Genomic DNA, 20,862 nt, shown 5'->3' on the forward strand with positions numbered 1-20,862 from the left:
CCCAATTAATTAGATTTTGGATTTTTAATCCAGTTAACTGTAACTGTCTAACTCTAAAAACAAATCCACATTAAAGAAAAACTTGCCATAAAACTCATTAAAAGGCCAACTGCAAGGCAAAAATTAGCAACATTAAACAGATTTGTCTGTGGAATATTATATTAACCAGATGGGTATGGGTACAGAGTATTCAACACGGGAACAAGTTTTACTCATTTTTGCAAAAAAAAAAATTAAAATTATTTGTAAACTCAATGTAATGGTTTCACTGAGGGGGTCCCAGGGTGCTTCATTCTTTCAGAAATAGCTTCAATAAGCAAGATATCATCACAAGATTTCATTGAGGGGGAGGGCAGACATAACTTTCTGAGCCATTCAAAAGTATTTCTGTGTTAAGCGTGCTCCACAATCTAGAAATCTGTGCTTATCTCTTATCATTTTTCTGCTTTGGAGTTCACCTTTAAGTTGAAGAGTAAGAGTTTAATTTTTAAAAAATGATTGGCTGCACATGCATTATAGTTTCAGAACAGTAAGAACATAATTTTTTTTCAGCATGTGGTCTGCGTGCACATGCAATAGTTAAATCTAATCTCCAAGTTCGCACGCTCAAACGGAAAAAAAATCTAACTATATTTCTCTATACAATACTCTTCTGACTACATGTAAAACAGATTTCTTCCCTTTTTTAGAAGGCAAATTAACAAAGTTTACACTCAGCTCTCTAGGTCCTGAATCCCAGTCTAGTGCTCTAGCTACTAAGCCACATGTAGGACATGTAATGCAGTAGTCAGCAGTCCTCTACCTGTCAGCCCTGTTTCATCACACTGCAATGATGTTCACAGCACCTGGTCTTAGTGGGCACCAAATCTGCGATGAAATTCTGTGCAGCATCTCTAAAGAAAGGCAGAACTCACAACCTAGTGGCAGGCTTGGCGGCCCATTGCCATTTTAAGCTACTTTGCATCCTGATCTGGGCTGGGACTGGAGAGACCCCACATGTAACTTAACCAGCACTGAGGGCCTCTCTAAATTAAGACAGCTTTCCAGGCTGTCCTATGGGCTGCAGCAATGCCCAGAATCCAGGCACTGCTGAGGCCCACCCCAACAAACCGCTCCTCTCCTAGTCCCACCCCATCCCCGAACATTCCTTATATGTGAGGTTAGGAGGGATCCTCTGAGGACAACATTAGTGTTATCTTTCACAGCTTCTGTGGCAATGGAATCCTCACCTACCTGGAATCAGAATATTTTGGGCCTCTTGTACAGCTTCAACCCTTCTTCTCAGCATAAAGTATCCAAAGCAGGAGTGAAGATCTCATTCCAGACTTTATTTCAAAAGAGCTCTGGGCCAGATTTTCAAGAGCCCAACACCTGAGATTGTTGTCAGATTTTCAAAAGAGTCCAGAATACAATATAACTATCTATTTTGAAGATAAATATCAGAGGGGTAGCTGTGTTAGTCTGTATCCACAAAAAACAACGAGGATTCCGGTGGCACCTTAAAGACTAACAGATTTATCTGGGCATGAAAATTACACGCTGTAATTTTCACTCCATGCATCTGAAGAAGTGGGGTTTTTTACCCACAAAAGCTTATGCCCAAATAAATCTGTTAGTTTTTAAGGTGCCACCAGACTCCTCGTTATTTTGAAGATCTAGCCCTAAGAGCCTAGAGGAGAAAGCTAGGGATCGGATTTGACAAAATAAAAGGCATTCAAAAAACCATTTGAATGGATAACAAAAATACCCAGATTTGAGAAAAATGCAATTCCCATAATGCCCCACACACACACACACACACACACACACACAGAAAGTCCAATCCCTGAAGGGATGAGAGACAAATATATCTTTATGCATACACTTTATTTTGTGACATGTTTAAATACCACTGTGATTAATGCTGTATAAGAACCTAGATAGATACCTTCAAAGATTTAAGATGACCTTCAATGAAAAAATTCTCTGCACTCTTTTTCTTCTCTATAATGTATTTAAAGGCCCGCCTTATTTTGTTTTAAACACATGAAAAATGTAGGCTTTTTTTTTTTCGGCTGAAGAGCTCAAACTAATGGATTGTGACATCAAGACACGGAAACCATGGCAAATAAGACAGGAACAAAGTTTAATCAGACTGTTTAAAACTTAGTTTTTTTATTAGCTTTTGTTAACATCTAATTAACTAACTCACACACAGGAGAAAATTTTTCTTTGTGAAAGACTCAACCCCCTACCTGTCCACCTAAGGACTTAGGCCTTGGCTGCACTCGGGAATTCACAGCGCTGCTGCGGGAGTGCTGCTGTGGCAGCGCTGTGAAGCGCGAGTGTAGTCGCGCCGACTTTCCAAGGGGAGTAGCTTGCAGCGCTGCGAGCGAGCGTGCAGCACTGCAGGCTCGGATTACACTCGTGCTTCACAGCACTGCACTCACTGCGCTCGGGGAGGGGGGGGCGTTTTCACACCCCTGAGCGCAGCAAGTTGCAGCGCTGTACAGCGCCAGTGTAGCCAAGGCCTAAGAAACTCCCATTGAATTTCTCTAGTTCTTCCAGGAGCACTTCAACAACAACAACAACAACAACAACAAAGCAGGAAAAAAACAAAACTCCTTCCAAGCCTTCTTTATCCAGACTGAAGAAGAGAAAAAGTAGCAAATATCCAGAAAACATGATATTCCTTAGCTACTAGTTTCCCCTTTGGCCAAGATGTTGAAGGAATCAAACATAAAATTCTTTGCTTTTCTTAAAAGGGCCTGTCTACATATCCAGTTACAAGAATAAGGGCTCAATTATCTTGAACTAAATACAATTCTATCTTGAAAAGTGAATACAAATAGTATTTTGAGGTCCTACTTTAGTTGTGCTTTAATTACTTCTATATCAAATTTGCTTAGTGTACAAAGTTAAAATCTTATTTCTAGTTATCCTCTATACAAATACTACCCTATGATCTGAGAGTCAAGCTAGATTCTCTCCTCCTTTCACATCACCAATAAAAAAAGTTCTGGGGGCCAAATTATGCTTCATTTACACCTGTGTAGTGCTATTGGCTTTTACAGGGATTGTGTTTCTATAACAGAATATAATTTGAAGAAACCAGGACAGCCCAGGTGTACTGAGAACTTAATCTGGCTTTGCCACTTTTTTCCTTTATTACTAACAACTATGCATGAAGAAAAAAGGATCATTTATTTTTCAGATCACAGGTTGTGGCGCTGAATGAAGTTATTTGCAGATCTAGCAGTTAGAAAGAGACCTCCTTTTACCTGTAAACTAAGAAAACTTGATATGCAAATCAGTGAACCACAATCAACGCAGAGTCTCTAAAAATGGTATCATGAAAATCACCTTTTAGATTTTAAAGAATGCCAATGTTCCTATAAGTATTTCCAATCAGGCCAAATTCTTAATAAAAATGTATCACCATATAAAAGGCCTTAAAAGTCTTCTTACAACTCCTCCCCAATTATGGGGCGGGGGAGAAGGTGATTAAGGGAGCTTTAAGAGTGGAAACAATCATGTAGGCTGCCTGATCCCTAAATAGCTTTTATAAAAGGGTATTTGTCCTCTCCAACAGGCATACAAATTAAAGTTACAAACTCTTATAATGAGGTTTCCCTGTACAATACTTTGTTCTACAGATGTGCACTACAACATAAACCATCTTTGTAAGGTAAGTCTATGCAATTAAATTCTACCAGTACTTAGCTTTTTCTTAAACTTATCTCACTGAGCCTATGTTTGGCTCATTTAGTCCTGCAATCTTATGTGAATATGTACTCAATGAGTAGTTCCACTGAAATCAACAGGAGCAAAATTATTCATATGCGTGTTTACAGAACTGGGGCCATAGTCTGAACTGTCTCATATATTTTCATTAAACAAACCCTTGCTTTTTCAGTATGAGTGAGGATTTGCATAACTTTGGCAAGCCAGTTAAGACAAAATTAAGGTAACAAAAATGCAAAACCCTCAGTCTTTCAAACTTTCAAGAGAGTATAAATATGTATATTTTCAGTATACTCACAGGCCAGTTAGGGATCATTCACAGGTAGTGTAGGGCTTATGCCTTAAACTTGTGAAGTTACACCAAAATCCTATCTGACACTGCAATTTGTCTGCAGGGATATTTGCTGGTCCTGAACAACTCAATTATATATTCTGAAAAGCAACTAATGCATATAGTTGTGGCTCCTTGTTAATTTTTTAAGTCTTATCAAAAAGGGGGCCAAATCTTAAAAGTTTCTTTAAACTACATCTAGTTTACCAACCAATTCTGTAAAATCAGTAATGATCTTCTGCCCATGCTTCAAACTGTATGGGCAATTAATAGTTTTAAATGGAGGGAGGAGCTTGCTAGTTAGTTCTGGTAACATGATGGGCTATGCTTTAGGGTTTTCTAAAAATAAGATCATACTGGTCCAAACTAGTAATGTTGCTAACAAATTACACATGGACTGTGAAGCAAATATAAGGTAACAGGTCCATTTTAAAAAGTAAATTAGGCAGTTCAGCTCCAATGTCTTATTAAACGCCAATAGCACATAAGCCCCTAAATGCCTGTATCATTTGAAAATGGGACTTAGACTGATAAATCATTTATGCCTTGCAATGCTGAGCTGAGCAACACCTAAATACCTGTAAAAATCTGATTCCAAGTGCCTAGCAAACCTATTTCCTCTTAATTCTTTTCCCAGAAGAGAGCAAAAAAAATTTCTTTTTAATTCCTTTTCAAACACACTAACCTACTTCAATTAAACATCAGAAAAGATTCAACCCTTTGACAGATATTTCTACCTCAGACACATTTTACAAAAGCCTAAGCTGCCTGACAAGGGTTTAATGGAAAGGCCAATGAAACATAACCTAAACTCTAATGTTGTTAAGAAATATTAGTCAACTTCTATAACTGATTTCAGTATTCTTATTTGTCTGATGAACCATTAACTAAACTTGGCTGGTGACTTAATATCAAAATATGAGTTAAACTGTATCCACGTGCATATAGGTGCAAGTGTCACAGCATAGGTTAACTGCTGAATAGTATATGTATATCTTATGAATCAGTTACATGTTATAGTTAGGGTGACCAGACAGCAAATGTGAAAAATCAGGGGAGGAGGGGGGGGGAATAGGAGCTTATATAAGAAAGTCCCCAAAATTGGGACTATCCTTTATAAAATTGGGACATCTGGTCACCTAAGTTGTAGTAGACGTTGTCGGAGAAAAAGGATCTACTTCCACAACGTTGACAATGTTATGTATAAATTGAGCCTTACAGATTTCATAGCTGTGAAAAATGTGTCACGAACCACGAAATAAGCCCTTCCCCATGAAGTCTGATCTCCCCCTTGCTGCTGGGAGCAACCCAGTGATGGGGCTCCTAGCTGCGAGTCCCACCTGGGCTGGGGAGGGAGAGGACTTGTCCTTCCCTTGCGTGGTGCAGGGGGGGGGGGGAGAAGAGAGAGATCAGACCCACTTCCAGGTACTTTTTGGGTTGGGATCCCCCATGGATACAACACCCTGAAATTTTAGATGTAAACTGCTGAAAATGTGAAGTTAACCAATTTTAAAACCCTCTGGCTGTGAAACTGATCAAATGGACCATGAATTTGGCAGGACCCTATGCATAAGGGATGAAGAAGTCCTAATAACAGCCTGGCTGCACATAAATGTAAAATATTTACCAGAGGAAAATTTAAGAATTCTATGTCATGCTATCCCTATGAAGGGAGATCCTGTCAACAGGCTGGCAGGGAAGGGATTAACACACCATTTTGTGAGAGGGAAGACCACAAGTACTGCACCTGTGTGAAGAGCTTTACCAGTTAGTAGGGCGGGGTTAGCTTTGTGGAACCAGTTCTGCCTAAGCACACAGAGTTAGAGGGTTGCAGTCTTGTCTATATAAAGAAATGCCAGATTAATTTAAGTCATGGTTTTGCAGCTATTTAGCTAAATGCAATGCAACTTTGTATGGACGTGTACATCTGTTTAAACCTAGCATACATCAGTTCAACTTGCCTTGTTCTGAAAACTAGACTTACGTGATGTAAATGTCCACACAAAGTTTGCATAGTTAGCTAAACCAGTGCAAAACAACACCTTTAGCTAAACCAGTGCAACTTCTGTATTTAGCCCAGGACCAAGTGTAGTAATGAGGAAGGATCTTTAGATAGAGGACTGGAGCTGATGAAAAGTACTGTATAGGGATTCCTCCACTTCTTTAGAACTTAGCTAAAGCAAGCCACACCTTTAGCTGAGGGAAGCCCTGTTGTAGCTGTATTTGATCACTAAAGAGACAGGACAGACTCAATATTTACCTTTCTGTTTCACAGTAAAGTTCACTGCAAAGGTGTATAAACTCCCCTGCCCCTTCTTGTTCTAACCACCCTGTCATACATTGTGTATTTATTGCCAAATAGCTATGGAACCATTTTAATTGCACATATAGTGCCAGATGTCTTACAGACAAGCATGAAGGCAAAACAAAGATAACTGAATGAGAGAGCTTACAGTGTAAATCATGGTGTTGTATATTACTCCTGGGAGCATTCTGCACCAAAAATTAAAAATTCTGCACACTATTTTAAAATTCTGCAAATTTTGTCAAAATAACCCTACATAATCACACCACCATCCATTATTTCAAAATAGCTGTCGGCAAGTATGTCCGTAACATTACGGACACACACATTTCCCCAGGAGTATAGAGGAACTGGGTTGTTGTAGGGGTTTCTTTAACTGTTTCTCTGTCCCCTTCCTCCACCAGAGCCCAGCCGGGTGGGCCAGACACCTGTAACCCCTCCCCCATGAGCCCACCTATGGTGCCCCCCAAGCCAATACACCCCAAAAAAAAAAAACCCTCCCCAGAGCCCAACAGCAGCCCCCCAGTCCAGATACCTGCACCCTCCCCTCCCGCCCCAGAGCCCAGCTGGGGGGCCCCCCCTTGCCCAGATACCATCCTCCCCCTTTCCTCCCCCCACCCCCCGAGCCCAGGGATCCAGAGGGAGAAACAGCTAGATGCTCAGTCCCAGGCTTGCAAGGAGTTTCCTGAGCCCCGCCCTCTCCTTCCCTCAGGGCATGCTGGGAACTGCAGCTGCCAGGAACCCTCTAGCTCCCTCCTCCTCCCCCAACAGTGTCTTCTATGTGCATGCTGGGCTCTGCTGCGTCCAGTGGCCCCTAGCAGCACTGCAGGGGGCGGGGGGAGAAATTTTGCGTGCACATTAATTTCTGCAAAATTCTGCATTGCACAGTGGTGCCGAATTCCCCCAAGAGTAGTATATTTATTCCTCTCAAAGGACATCCAAGTTCAAATTTGCTTTGTCAAGAGACTTTTTTCAAATTGCCAAAACAAAAGAAGTCAAACTGTGTTCCACTGTCTCTTGGTATATAAACACAAGCAGATTCACTAACTGGAATCTAGAGGAGCATTTTATTGATCTATGAACCAAAACAGAATTTTCCTCTTTCTAAGTGTATTGGCTCAGCAGTAGCAACAGGAGCAAAAATTCCTCTTTGTCAATAAACAGATATGACCCTAAGGCAAACAGGGATCAGAGAGATGTTGAATAGGAATATGTTGGTTTTTAGTGTCATTTTTCTGACCACAGCCGCACTTTCTGGAAGACGTGAACTTCAAGTATCCTCTAGTGTCAAGATTTTTTTTAGATATTAAGAGACTTTCTAAAAAAAAAAAAAATCAATATTTAATTTTTAAAAGTCAAATAAAAGGCAATTAAGCCATCCTTTGTCTGGGGGAGTCAGGGATTTTTGTCTTAGAGATTTAGTTATGAAGGCCATGAAGTCATAACATCACATCAGAAGAATCTGAGTCCATTAGGAATGTAAACCACTCTAATGGAACTCCTCATCACAGGGAGGGAGGGGAAGAAGTGTCATGCTATAGTTCTAGAACCATAGGTATATTTTTAACAATAAAATCAAATGCTTATACCTATGTTACTCCATCTACAATCCTCAGGACACCATACCAGGACAAAAAATGCCACAGAGAAAGTGGAGAAGTTGGGAAGGCTTATACGTTGAGTGAGAGTTAGAGAACAAGTTGTTGTCAACGGGAATGATCATGGAACGAGTGTGTTTCTAGTGGGGTTCTGCAGAGATCGGTACTAGGTCTGATGCTATTCAACACTTTCATCAGTGATTGGGAAATAAATATACAAACTGCTGATAAAACTTTGCAGATGACAGACTGGTGGAATGGTAAATGAGGACAGGGTAATCATACCTTGATAAGTAAGGCTCATGTAAAAAAAAATGCATTTTAATACAACCAAATGCAAAGTTATACACCTAGGTAAGAACAAGGAATGCAGGCCATACCTACAGAATGCTGAAATAGCCTCTCATTCCTGACATAGTTCAGTATTTCTACCACTTCCTGAGTAAACATGAAAGACAAGGAGCATGTACAAAATGTATAACTTGGATTGAACAAATGCCTGCCTATAATCATAGCTGATTCAAATATATTTGAGGGTTGAGTTTTCCTTTTTCTCATCGTGTAAGAGGCAATCCGCTTGAGTAAAGGCATATACCAGAGAAACTATTACGGTGTAAGTGGCTACATGACACGTATGTGGCTTGGCAACACTGCGCAAACAGTGCAAACAAACAGACCTCAATATGAAGCAATCCAGCATCACGTAAAAGGGGACACATCTAGCTTAAGCAGCTGACTAATGCCTGGTAAGCAAATATGTCTTAGTCCAAACAAACGTTTTCAGTATGATCTTAAACTCTGCTGAAAAGGGGAAACTGGACATAAGTGACTGATGAATGCCAAGCAACAGCAAGTTGTTAGAATCATACAGGTGCCCAAGTTCTTGAGTTGCTATTTTAGTTTTATTGTGTTTCTATGTGCTGCAAAATGTCTCTAAAAATGTGAGACTAAACCAGTTAGTCCTGTGAGTTTCACCTTCTTACAAACTCTGCACAGAGTCTAGGTTTGAATATCAAGACAAGCTAACTCAAAGGAAACAAAAGTTAAATTTTAAAGTGTCAAATCTGTCTAAAATGACTTTTTCAATCACAAATCCATTTGTTCCACATTGACAAAACTGGATATGGATTTTCAAAAGTTCCATCTGGGAGGATGTACCAACACCACATCACTATTTCCCTGAAGGATACTTAAAATTAGAATTACTAGCCGTGAAGAAACTGAGGCAGCAAATAATGTCAATAATGAAACAATTTTGTGTACATGGTCTTAATTCTCACCTATGGTCCCATATATGCCTTTATGGAAAGTAAGTAACAGTATGTAACCATGGCATGTTATGCAACAAGCTGTAGAACTATTGATTTTTCAATCACTTATTAAGATGAGTTAAGGGAAAGATTTGGATCTTAATCCTCTGGTTAGTAAACACTGAAATGATATTTTCCAGGCCTGCACTTGAGCACACAACCAAATTTTATAAACAGATGATTATTATAACATTCATAATTGGCTGAAAAGCTATGAATAACCATTTAAAGGTAACAAGCAAAGGGAGCGAAAAAAATTTTTGTTTTGTTTTTGGGTTTTTTTAAGCAAGCCCTGACACACGCTTTCTCTAGCAACACTCTAACACACACTCTCTAGCAACACTACATTATTTTCCTACAGTTTCCCCCAAATTGCTATGATGTCACAGTTCAGGGCAACTGTAACACTACAGCATCCACCTTGTCACTGTGGTTGTTACCATGCATGGGAGGTAGCCACAGTGGAAAAATCTTAGTGGGGGGGAGGAAAAAGGCCTTTGGTGACTATGGAACTAGTGAAACTGACCAACAGGCAAGAAAGTACAAACTAAGCTAGTAGAAAGGTCTTTTAGTCAAGACTGTTTAAAACTTCGATACCTACTGAGTATTGAACTGCCAATATTAGGTTGGCATAATTACAACACTCAGGAGTGTGAAAAATCCACACCTGGCGTGAGGTAGTTAAAATGACCCAAGTCCCCATGCAGACAGCACTAGGTTAATGGAAGAATTTGTCCATCAACTTAGTTACCGCCTCTCTGGGAGGTGGATGACCTATGCCGACGTAGTGTCTACACTCAAGCACTGCAGCATTGTAGCTGAGCCCCTGTAGCATTTCAAGCATAGACAAGTTCCAAGTCTCAGAGGGTTTATCTACACGGCAAGCAGTATCCCGCAGCAGCAAGACTCAGGCTCACGCTATAGCACTAAAAATAGGTGTTTAAATGTTTGGTTTGGGCTTGGCTGCTGAAGCCCATCCCCCTCCTTAGGCTTCAGAGCCTGAGCTCTAGTCCAAACCCAAATGTCTACACGGCTATTTTTAGTGCCATACTGTGAGCCTGTGTCCGCAGACCCAGGTTCTGAGGCTAGATAGCAAGCAGGACCCTGCAGCAGCGAGACGTATCCCAAGAAGCCCAGCTGTCAGATCTGAAACGTCAAAGGTTATGTAGAGGTATTTAGTTTCAGTCCTTCTATCCTACTCTGCTGTATCCAACTCAAGACAGGTGAAATAAAATAAGCTTAGCCAGAGAACTTTAGTGTGAGAGAAAATCAGCACAACCAACCCAATAGCTCACGCCAACTCTTGGTTTTAGGTAGTGGGAGAAGAGAGCTGGGAAGTACACTGCTGTTATAGGCATCCTTATATCACCTGCTCAGGTTAGGTTTCAGGATAACAAAGCATAGACGCTGACTCCGTGAGTGCTCTGAGGCTGGAGCACCCACAGAAAAAAAAAAACTAGTGGGTACTCAGCACCCACCAGATCAGTTGTTCAGCAGCTCCTTCCTCTTCTCCGCCCCCCCCCCTCACCCCCGCTCCTCCTGGAGGGACGGGAAGAGGCAGAGCGAAGGGGGAGTGTGCTCAGAGGAGGGGGTGGAGTTGGGGTGGGAAAAGGCTGGGTGGGAGAGGAGCAAGCGCAAGAAAAGGCGGGGCTGGGGGGGGTCGGGGGGGGCGGAGCAAGGTGGAGTACCTCGGGGGTGGGGGGAGGGCTGAAAGTCAGCACCTGTGTCACAAGGAATCTAAAATATTAACTGTTTAAGAATTACCACACAGTAGCAAGGGCACTTTTTTTTTTAATTTCAAATTAAAATACAAATCAACTTTCTATTCCTTTTTTGCAAGAGGATGAGTCTGATTCATCCTATGTGAATTAATCAAAAAACAATACAATTACAGTGGGACAGAGATTGTTTTCCTGTTTGCTACAGTGGAAATGGGTATGGGTTCATTCTAAGTATTTCCAGCTAATAAAAGTGACACAGTTTGAAAAATATCGTTTCACTTGGAACACTAGCAAGTTAGTTTTCACCAATTTGGATGATGATTAATAGAGGATGATGATTAATGACTACCACTAATAATTCATTTTAATAAAAGATCTCAATTCCCTGTAAATTCCTACTATGCCAGTTGTCACAATGGGTGAACAATTGGTACTACCCTCTACAATCCCAAATGCCATTCATTCTCAGAATATTTCTCAGAATGGTTCTGCTAAAGTGATCCACAATGAAAAGGTAGTGATACTTCAGTTGTCATTAGGGTTCAGAGTCACTAATCCATTTGTATAACAGTAGCTGTTAGAGACTACAACAGTTCAGGGTTCTACTGTAGTAGACACTGTACAAACATGTATAGAGCTCTACCAAATTAATGGCCATGAAAAACGCACCACGGACCATGAAATCTGGTTTTTTACCCTATTCTACACAAATTTCATGGAAGGGACCAGATTTCATGGGGAGACTAGCATTTCTCAAATTGGGGGTCCTGACTCAAAAGGGTGTTGCAAGGGGGTCACAAGGTTTTAGGGGGGGGGGTCGCAGTATTGCCACCCTTACTTCGCTGCTTCAGAGCTGGGCAGCTGGAAAGCGGCAGTTGTTGGCCAGGTGCTCAACTCTGGAGGCAGCAGCGCAGAAGTAAGGGTAGCAGTACTCCAACCCTCCCTACAATAACCTTGCAAACCCCCACCCATTCCTTTTTGGGTCAGGACCCCTACAATTACAACACTGAAATCTCAGATTTAAATAGCTGAAATAATGAAATTTACTATTTTTAAAATTCTATGAACGTGAAATTGGTAGGGCCAAAACATAGTATTAGACAGTCCCTGCCCCTAAGAGCTTCCCAGTGTTAAAGCTCCCAGTGGGAGCTTTTCAACATCAATTACAGTCAAGCACCTAGCTCCCACTGGAAACAAATACAGGAGAAAGGTGCCTAAGGCCTGTCAGATAGTCAGAATGCAAGGAGAAACAGGCACAGAGAAGTGACTTGCCCAAGGTCAGACAGCAGATAAGTTGCAGAGCCAAGATCAGAACACAGGTCTTTCGACTCCCCCTCCAAGAATTAACACCCCATTGGTAAGCAGAGGATGCAGTATACACCTGTTTCAGGTGTTTCAGTCAGCATGCAGACTCAGGGAGACCAGAACTACATCTGTTCATATTCTTAAGCTTAGTTAGAAATTTAACTTAAATAGTTCAGAAGCCAGACACATGTCAGTATGACATACCATTGAGTACTGGACAAGCCAAGTCCAACAGCTGACACGTCCCTCCCCTTTAAGTAAATCACCACATTAAAGTGAGTAAGATTCCAAATACTTAAAGCACAAAGCTATCAACTGTCCGTACCTGTTGCGGTTTTGTTAGCCTGCTATGGAGTATTACTTGTTTAACACCTAGTTAACGTTAGGCTGTTCTTGCTATTTTTTGGCGCTCAGCAGCAGTACAGCTGGATTAGAACTGTGACCTGTTATTCTGGATCACTGGGGCTTCTCTGTTACTCACTTTTGCTAAAAATCCTCATCTCTCGTATCAACATGGAAAAACTAATATCCAGTTAGGTGAAAGAAAATATAATGTTCTTATCCTTCAATGGGCATTAGAGTTACCAGATCCTGTGTAAACATTCCCTTTGAATCTAAGGGCCAGTTTCAAATATGTTCCTATCAAATAAAAAACTGCAGTCAGTACCCACTCATTTGTTGTCACTGACTTCTCAACCACTTCTTAGAACATCAGGGTTGGAAGGGACCTCAGGAGGTCATCTAGTCCAACCCCCTGCTCAAAGCAGGACCAATTCCCAACTAAATCATCTCAGCCAGGGCTTTGAGCCTGATCTTAAAAACCTCTAAGGAAGGAGATTCCACTACTTCCTCCCTTAGTTCAGCATAACTTGAACTTTGTCTGTTAACTCGATCCTATAACTTCCCACCCTTTCCTTTCCCCCATTTTATCTGCAGAAAAATTAACAGTCCAGCAAAAGACACCTATTAAAAAGATTAACAAGTATTAACAGATTACTTATGATACAACTCCTATGAATAAAGAGATGTATATTCATGTCAATGTTGGCATCCGAAATATCCAGACAAGTGCCAACTGTGACAAAAACAAGCTATAAAGAGGATGACAAAAGCAAGATATGAAAAGTCTCATTTTTGTATTGCTCTAAATGGAATTTGTTCTTCCAATTATTTCCTCCAGCTTACTATTTTTTTTAGATAGCTTACTACCCTACTTAACCAATCAGAGAAAGCATGCTATGTGAAACACCATTTACTTATCTGGTGAACTTCTGTAAAGCACTCAGATTTTGATGAGGAGCAAGGAATGAATGTCTTGATAGATTCCTTAGAAATCCATCTGGCCTCTGAGGGACACAGTCCTCTTGAAAACCAGTAATTCCCTCCTGCAAACCTGCCTATGAGACACCCTGTCAATCTGTGATTTTTTTTTTTGTCACTTTCCTAGTTATTCTACAAAATTCTCCTAGTCTGTGAAAGACTCATATAAATGGACAAACAGAAGGAAATGTTGACAGTGACCATACAAAAACTACTGTCAAAACCACAAAGTAATTTAATGGAATAATTTTTCATGTCTAATAACTGTAGGTATTGTAACAGCAAGTTTAAAAATAAAAGTGTGTGTGGGGTTGGTTGGTTTGTTTTTGTTTTTTTAAAATCTTGTCACTTTAGGACTATTTTACTCCTGAGTTCTCAAAATCCTACCTCTTGAGGTTCAGATACCTCTTCTTTTCTTTGTTCTATTCTCCTAGTAAGATGGATTTTGGTATCCTTCAGCCCTTTAAAAAGCTTTATTGCTGAACAGAGCAAGCAGAAAGCATTATAACTGTCTGAATCATATGTTCAAAACACTGAAAGCAATTTGCTATAAATGCAGCAAGTGTTTGTTTGCTATTACCCAGACCTGAAAAATCTTAACTGCATCCTGAGTACTCTAGAGATTTTATGGTTGTGTTTACATCCTGAATACACCAAGGATTTTATTATTGCACTAAAGCTTATATTGTTCCTGTAAGGAACTGCAACTTTTGGAGAGGAAAGGGAAGAGAAGCTCAAATGCTGCCAATTTATCATTCAAAAGATTATCTTCTCCTCCACATGCATACAGCTCCTTAATACTGACGGGCAAATATGCTTCCAACTGTTCATTAACTTCCAATAGATGAGAGATGGGGCCAGAACCAAGACCATGGGTCCAAACTCCTTTGAGATCAGCATCTAAACTTTGCAGCCTAGGCTCCTCTCTATAAACTAAAAAAGTTAGTTTATAAACCTGCTTTTTAGGCTTCATGAAGAATACCAGTGAGCTAAGACCTATTTTGTCATGTTTTCAGTGTAAAATATTTCAGAGTAGCAGCCGTGTTAGTCTGTATCCGCAAAAAGAAGAACAGGAGGACTTGTGGCACCTTAGAGACTAACAAATTTATTATCTTCTCCAGCTCAGGCTGGATGTATGATCAAACTCTGATCCTTACTTAAAGATACAAATTTCTTGCCCCTCTGTATATTTTTTTACCTGCACTTATCAAAATAATCTAAACACCTTGCTGTTTAGAAAAATTCAGAATAAACTCTGAGGTAGAATGTCTGAGGACTCTCTTATGGAGTTTCTCCAAGATTCTGTGGAAGCGGTGGGGAGGTAATACTATAACCAATAAGCTGGAGAGCCCACCCTCAAACTTGGCAGATCCCCAAAGACCTGCATGGATTCTAGAGGATTTGGTTCAACACTGGATCTGACCCATGGCAGCCTTCATGCATCGCCACCAAACTGTGGCAGCATGGTGATCCAGAAATCCCTTTGGATTGCTCTGAGGAAAAAAGAATACAGCTTAAAAGGGTAGGTAGGGGGATATGTGCATCCCTCCTACTCTTCCCTCTGTGTAGACCTCTGATTCCAGAATCTCCCTATAAGGTCTTGAAGAGAGTATTGTGGTGGCGGCTTATACTTCCACACAGGAAGGGGGAAGCCTGCACATGGATTTGAGAGAGATCCAGGCACTGGCTTGCAACACTATAAAATGCACTAACATTTCTATATCTTTTACAAATTACTGTTGATCACAGCACAAACAGTCTTTGTGAAAGTACCCTTCCCAATAAGTATCTTCACTCAACCAATAAAGAACCCTGTGTAACTGTAACTTTCATTCATCCTAGCTGTGTGGAAAATACTTCCAATGGTAAAAGTACAAGAGTATTAGAAATCTTATTGTGGATTTCACCTTTCGGAAGTAAACATAAGGAGACTAATAAAACAAGAATTGGTTTGACTTCAAAAGTTCTGTCACCTCTTTTCATAACATGTCAAGAAAAATTCACAATAAATGCTTTGTTTTTCATTTTGCAATTTAGACACCAGTTTGTTTTCCTATTATATACGTGATGTGGCTTTTACTTCCTGCATTTTAGCACTATTTTAATAAAGACCATAAACAAGTTAATTTGGAAATACTCAACTGTTCCAAAAATCTGTTAATATTCCTAATTTCAGAATCAGATTGTCTTTTAGAACCATATTTTAATATGAATCCTCTTTAAAAGTAACTAATATCTTATTCTTTGAATACTGAGATTTCTTAAATTTAATGAAATTAGAGATTCTTTCCAGTTTTAAACACGTTTATATTCTTCAGTAAGTAATTTAAACTGTTTAACACTTTGATTGTTTAAGCACAGTATAGTAAGTGGTTTTTTTTTTCTTTTCCCCCCTAAACCCTCCTAACAAAAACTCTGATGTTTGTGGACTTGCTCTGTACAAGATTAGCAAATTCTTCTTACTGGAATTAGATGAAATGCCTTGCAAACAGGGTGGATAAAAATCAATGATTTTTTTTTAATCAAAAATTGATTTTTTTTATTTAAATTGGATTTTTTTTATAAAGTTTTTTTCCTCAAAAAGCAATTTAAAGATACATTATAGCTCAAAGATATCTCATCATGGAATAGGGATTATAAATTCTAATTCTATAGTATGAGACAATATATTCATGTAATGTTTAAGAAAAATTTTGTAAATCAGTTCCAATAGTTCGTAGATTAGGGACCCAATCTTAAGTGGTTCCACAGGCTTCTGTATAAATTATTTAGATTAATCTTTCTACTACCCAATGGGACTCAGTGCTCAGTCTAGAAGATACCATCAGATGCTTAGTTTTGCAGTTCTCAAACTGTGGATTTGTGTCTCCAGAGGTAACATGTTTGTTAACAGCAAAAATGTTTTTAATATATAGAGGTGAGAAACAACAGACCTCAACTCTATTGTCCCTCTGCAAATTTGTGTACACAGAGTCAATCCCTTACCTCTCTCTAAAAGTTCAATGAATAGAAGATTGTTGGGGGCAGAATAGATCTGGACAAGGAGAACAAGTCTGGAGGTAAATGTGAGAAGCGAGGGACATATGCTTGTTTTGTTAAAATATTATATGTTTGCTGTTGAAGAAAACAATCCAGAATACTTAATGTTGTTTTAGTTAAATAAAACAATTTATAAATAGGATATCTCCATTAATTTTATCTCCTAGAACTGGAAGGGACCTTGAAAGGTCATCGAGTCCAGCCCCCTGCCTTCACTAGCAGGACCAAGTACTGATTTTTTTTGCCCCAACTCCCTAAGTGGCCCCCTCAAGGATTGAACTCACAATGCTGGGTTTAGCAGACCAATGCTTAAACCACTGAGCTATCCCCCCCAATTTTAATTTAAATGTCTGTCTGGTGATGTTCTTCTCCTAATACAGCATGGCAAGAAAATCCTCCAAAATTAATGATTAACCTGTTGAATTGGAGATAGTTCACCTCCCAGTGACTTCATAAATATCGGCTTCAAAATGAAATAACCAAACAATCATTCATTTTCTGATATAGCTGTAAAACTAATCTGAAAAGTTTTCAAAATAAAACACCGTTTAAAAAAGTATAGTATGTACCTTCTAAAAATGAAACCTACATCTATCTCTGAGTTGTGAAGATATGTATTAAGGTTGTAACGACCAACAAGAATGCAATTTTATGTAGAAATTCATGATTAAATTGAGTTTTCCTGACTAGTGATTTAAATCATGATTTAAATCAATTTCATTAAATCAAATCCACCCTGCTTGCAAGTATTGTGAATCCCAACTGGAAAGTAGATGGCATTTGCAAAATAGAAAAGGAACTGTGGGAATATGTGTGCAAATGATATTTTAATATTCCACATCTGATACCAGTCTAATCTCGTTTATGACACAAGAACCATAAATTCTTTTTCTAATCTTCCAAAGTTATTTGAATGAATGTACTGCTCCAGACTAGGTAATCTGCTTTGTATTTATTGGCACCTGCCATATAGTACAAACTGAGCTCAAGGTGCAATTTCCTGCACACTTAAAAGTGTGTGGAGGAAGTGCCTACCACTCCCCATATATGGTCACAATAGAACTTAGTGCACATTGTACACTAGTGATTAAGCAGCATCTAAGATATGTCATGGTACTCAACCAGAGTCAGAGAACTTGTACTTTGATTTTGCCCCAAAACAGAAGAGCCTGTATGAAGTCTCTTGTACAGAAAATGTAACTTGTCCAAGCAAGCCTCTGGAGTTAAAATTACAAAAAAAAGTTGAAAAACTCAGTCAAAATACCTGGTCAAATGTAATACATAGCTCAGTGTAAACCCAACTCTTGGTTGTAGATTGGGTAATAAGGGGATTCAGTCCTGCATAGCTTATAGATGCCTTGAAATAGTTCTTCAGGCATTGTAAATGTGGAGGATACAACCAAACACCCAATTTTTCAAATAAAGGATTCTAATGTACGCTTAAACCTTCATAAGATTGGTGCTATTTGTAACCAGACTGAGTTTAAGCATTTTTCATATTGAAAGACCGCTATGTAGTCTCTGTTCTAATCCCCATCTACTTAAGCATGGGGATTGACATATTTTACAATTAATCATTTTCTATGTCTATAGTCTACTACTAGACCCTTAGTACATGTATTTTTAAAATAGTCCCCACCTAACTTGACTATAGTGTTTATGCTGCTAACATTGATAGTTCATTCTGTTAGATGTTTGGGGTGCAGGTACGTGAAGATCAGATATGATGTGCCAGTTAGGCAACTCAGCCATTCTGTCTCAATGCTTGCCCAACAAGAGCTAATTCAGACACTTTATAGTTACTGTCTTTAAAATGCACAATAAAATAGAGATTATGAAGAGTGCCAGGAGAGAGCATCTTCTCTTTAACCAAAAAAAGGTACACTGGCAGTGACAATGCTAACTAGGGCCCAATCCTGCAAACATTTTGTAATAGGATTTGCCAGATCTGGCCCTTAGTCTGCATAGGTCAAACCAAAACTAAGAGTAATTAGTTGTGGAAGACTTGTGATCTTGAAATTAGTTAATGTGGGTCCTTTCTGGTTTGTGCATCTCCACCGAGAAATTCTTGCATTTGTAAAATTCTACTCCAGCTCGCATCAACAGGCATTTTTATCTTTTTCATAGCTTTGTTTCAGCTAACAGATTTTTAAAAAATTCTTTTAAAAAATATTCAGCTATTGCACTATAAATTCACCTAATCTAAAATTAATCTAAATTAACTTTCAAGTGTAGACAAGCCCTGAGTATCACAAGGGACAGGTTTTGTGAGCAAAACGGTGCCATTTTTTACACATCTTTCCTAGTACTAAGGAGCACTTATCAAGATTGCACTATTTTGTATCTTCCAATGACACTAACCATGCTGATACTCTTGCAGGATATAACTTTGCTCTTTAGTGTAATGATTTGATTGGTCCTATGGGCTGAGGAGATAAACTGTTTTCTTAAATGGAATTTCAACACTTTCAACTATCACAACCTGTAACACGAAGTAGCAAATTTAACAGGTTTTTCTAACATCAATACACATGGCATCAAACAGAAAATTAACTGAGTATGAAGGGTGTAAACATCTCAGAGATGGGAAAACTTGGGTATTGTCAACACTACCAAGATTCCTGCCCACAAGAGTTTGGAGATATAGACCTTAATAGGTTGCATTCTTATCTAAACTTCTCAACTAAATGTTAAAATGTTACTTTTTAGGGTGCCTTTACAGTCAGTCAAGCATTGAGCCCCTTGTGAGCTTCTACCTGGACCACACCTATTCCTTTCTGCAAAGGACAGTTCCTTTTTCCTACTTCATGCCTAAGGTTGCAACTTGTATACTTCCTTATTCTGATGCATCCTGCACTTATTACGATGGCTTGTCTTCCAAGTCAATATTTCCCACAAGTTACAGCTTACTTGCCCCTCCAACCACCCACAATGTTCCCTAAAGTACACATCTGCAGGTTTCACATCTAGTCCAGATCAACTGCATTAATACGAATAACTCCAATAAGTACCGAACATCCAGCACTAATTATCCCTATATGTTTATGCATATCACACAGAAGTGGGGCAGGGGCGAAGTTTGATCCTTCTCGCTGCATTCTGGTTACTGGGATGTGTGAAAACTAGCCCGACTAAGAGGTTGGGTGGGGGGGAAGCTTGCCTCAAATACAACCGCCTGGAGAACACAGGATGTGCTTGCATGATATAAACAGGATGTCAGCCATATCGCTTCTGGCTGGGCTGTGAAAATCCAAATTGCAAAGGCAGCTTTTTTTTTAGGGAGTGGGAGATATTTAACTCTTGATCTCCCATCTGAAAGTCAAGACCACCCCAAAGCCCCCTGCCACCCAGCGCAGCCCCACTCCTGCGACCCCCGCTCTGCGGACCCCTAGCTGGAGGCTCGCTCTGTCCTGGGAACCCCCCTACGCCGCCCTGCCTGGGCTTCCAGGCGCAGCTCGTGCCATGGGGCAGCGAGCGCGGCCCGGGGGGCGCCCGGCCTCAGTCGCGCTCCGAGTCCCGGGCTCACTCACCGCTTCCGCGTGCGGCTTCCAGGCGGCGGCGGCGACGACGGGAGAGTGAGGGGGGAGCCCGGCCGCCCCGCTTCGCTCACTCGCTGCCCCGCATGGCCCCGGGCCCGAGGGGCTCCCTGTGCGCGCGCGGGGCGCCCCGGGGACGTCGGCGCGCGAGGCGAGTCAGGCAGGCGAGGGGAAGATAGAGCAGCGCTGGCTCCGCGGCACCCTCGTCTCCTCCTGGCTCAGCGCAGACAGTTCCCCTCAGTCCCAGGCTGTCCCGCGGGGCCTGCGCATGCGCACGGCGTGTCCCCGCTGCCTTAAGGTGGACTGATCCTTTCCTCCTGTCCCCCCCCGTCCCTTGTCACCTTCAGCCGGGGAAGGCCCCTCAGCCCCCACGCTCAGCCTGTGGGGAGGGACCCCCCCCCCCTCCAGGATCGCCCGCTGCGAGGAGGGGCGGAGCCCGGAGCCCCAGCCGGGACACTCCCGCAGGTGGCGATCCCCTGGCTGTCCGGCTTTCGGGTCGAGAGGCCGCCGAAGCAGCTATAAGGAGCCCACGGGCGATTGCCGAGGGCTGACAGGGTGCTTCAGCGCTGAGCACAGCCTGGAGGCTGCCCTGGTGGGCTTTGCAAGGGAAGGCTGGTCCCCACTGGTTCCCCAGAGACCAAAGAGCCTTGCACTGCCGCGCACAAGAGGAGCCG

At 40.9% G+C, this 20,862-nt stretch overlaps 1 protein-coding gene across 2 annotated transcripts in view; it reads right to left on the reverse strand.

The window, feature by feature from the left end:
* The window catches only part of JAK1 (Janus kinase 1), an 84,096-nt gene extending 63,653 nt beyond the window's left edge, over positions 1 to 20,443 (reverse strand). Inside the window, exon 1 of one of the 2 annotated variants that reach the window (XM_005300071.5) lies at positions 20,183 to 20,443. The gene's annotated coding sequence lies outside the window, so the exon portion shown is untranslated. The remainder of the gene's footprint in view (positions 1 to 20,182) is intronic. The other variant, XM_005300070.5, reaches the window with a different exon arrangement.
* Positions 20,444 to 20,862: the final 419 nt, after the last annotated feature.

This window comes from Chrysemys picta, chromosome 8, assembly GCF_011386835.1.
Source record: "Chrysemys picta bellii isolate R12L10 chromosome 8, ASM1138683v2, whole genome shotgun sequence".
Taxonomy (NCBI): domain Eukaryota; kingdom Metazoa; phylum Chordata; order Testudines; family Emydidae; genus Chrysemys; species Chrysemys picta.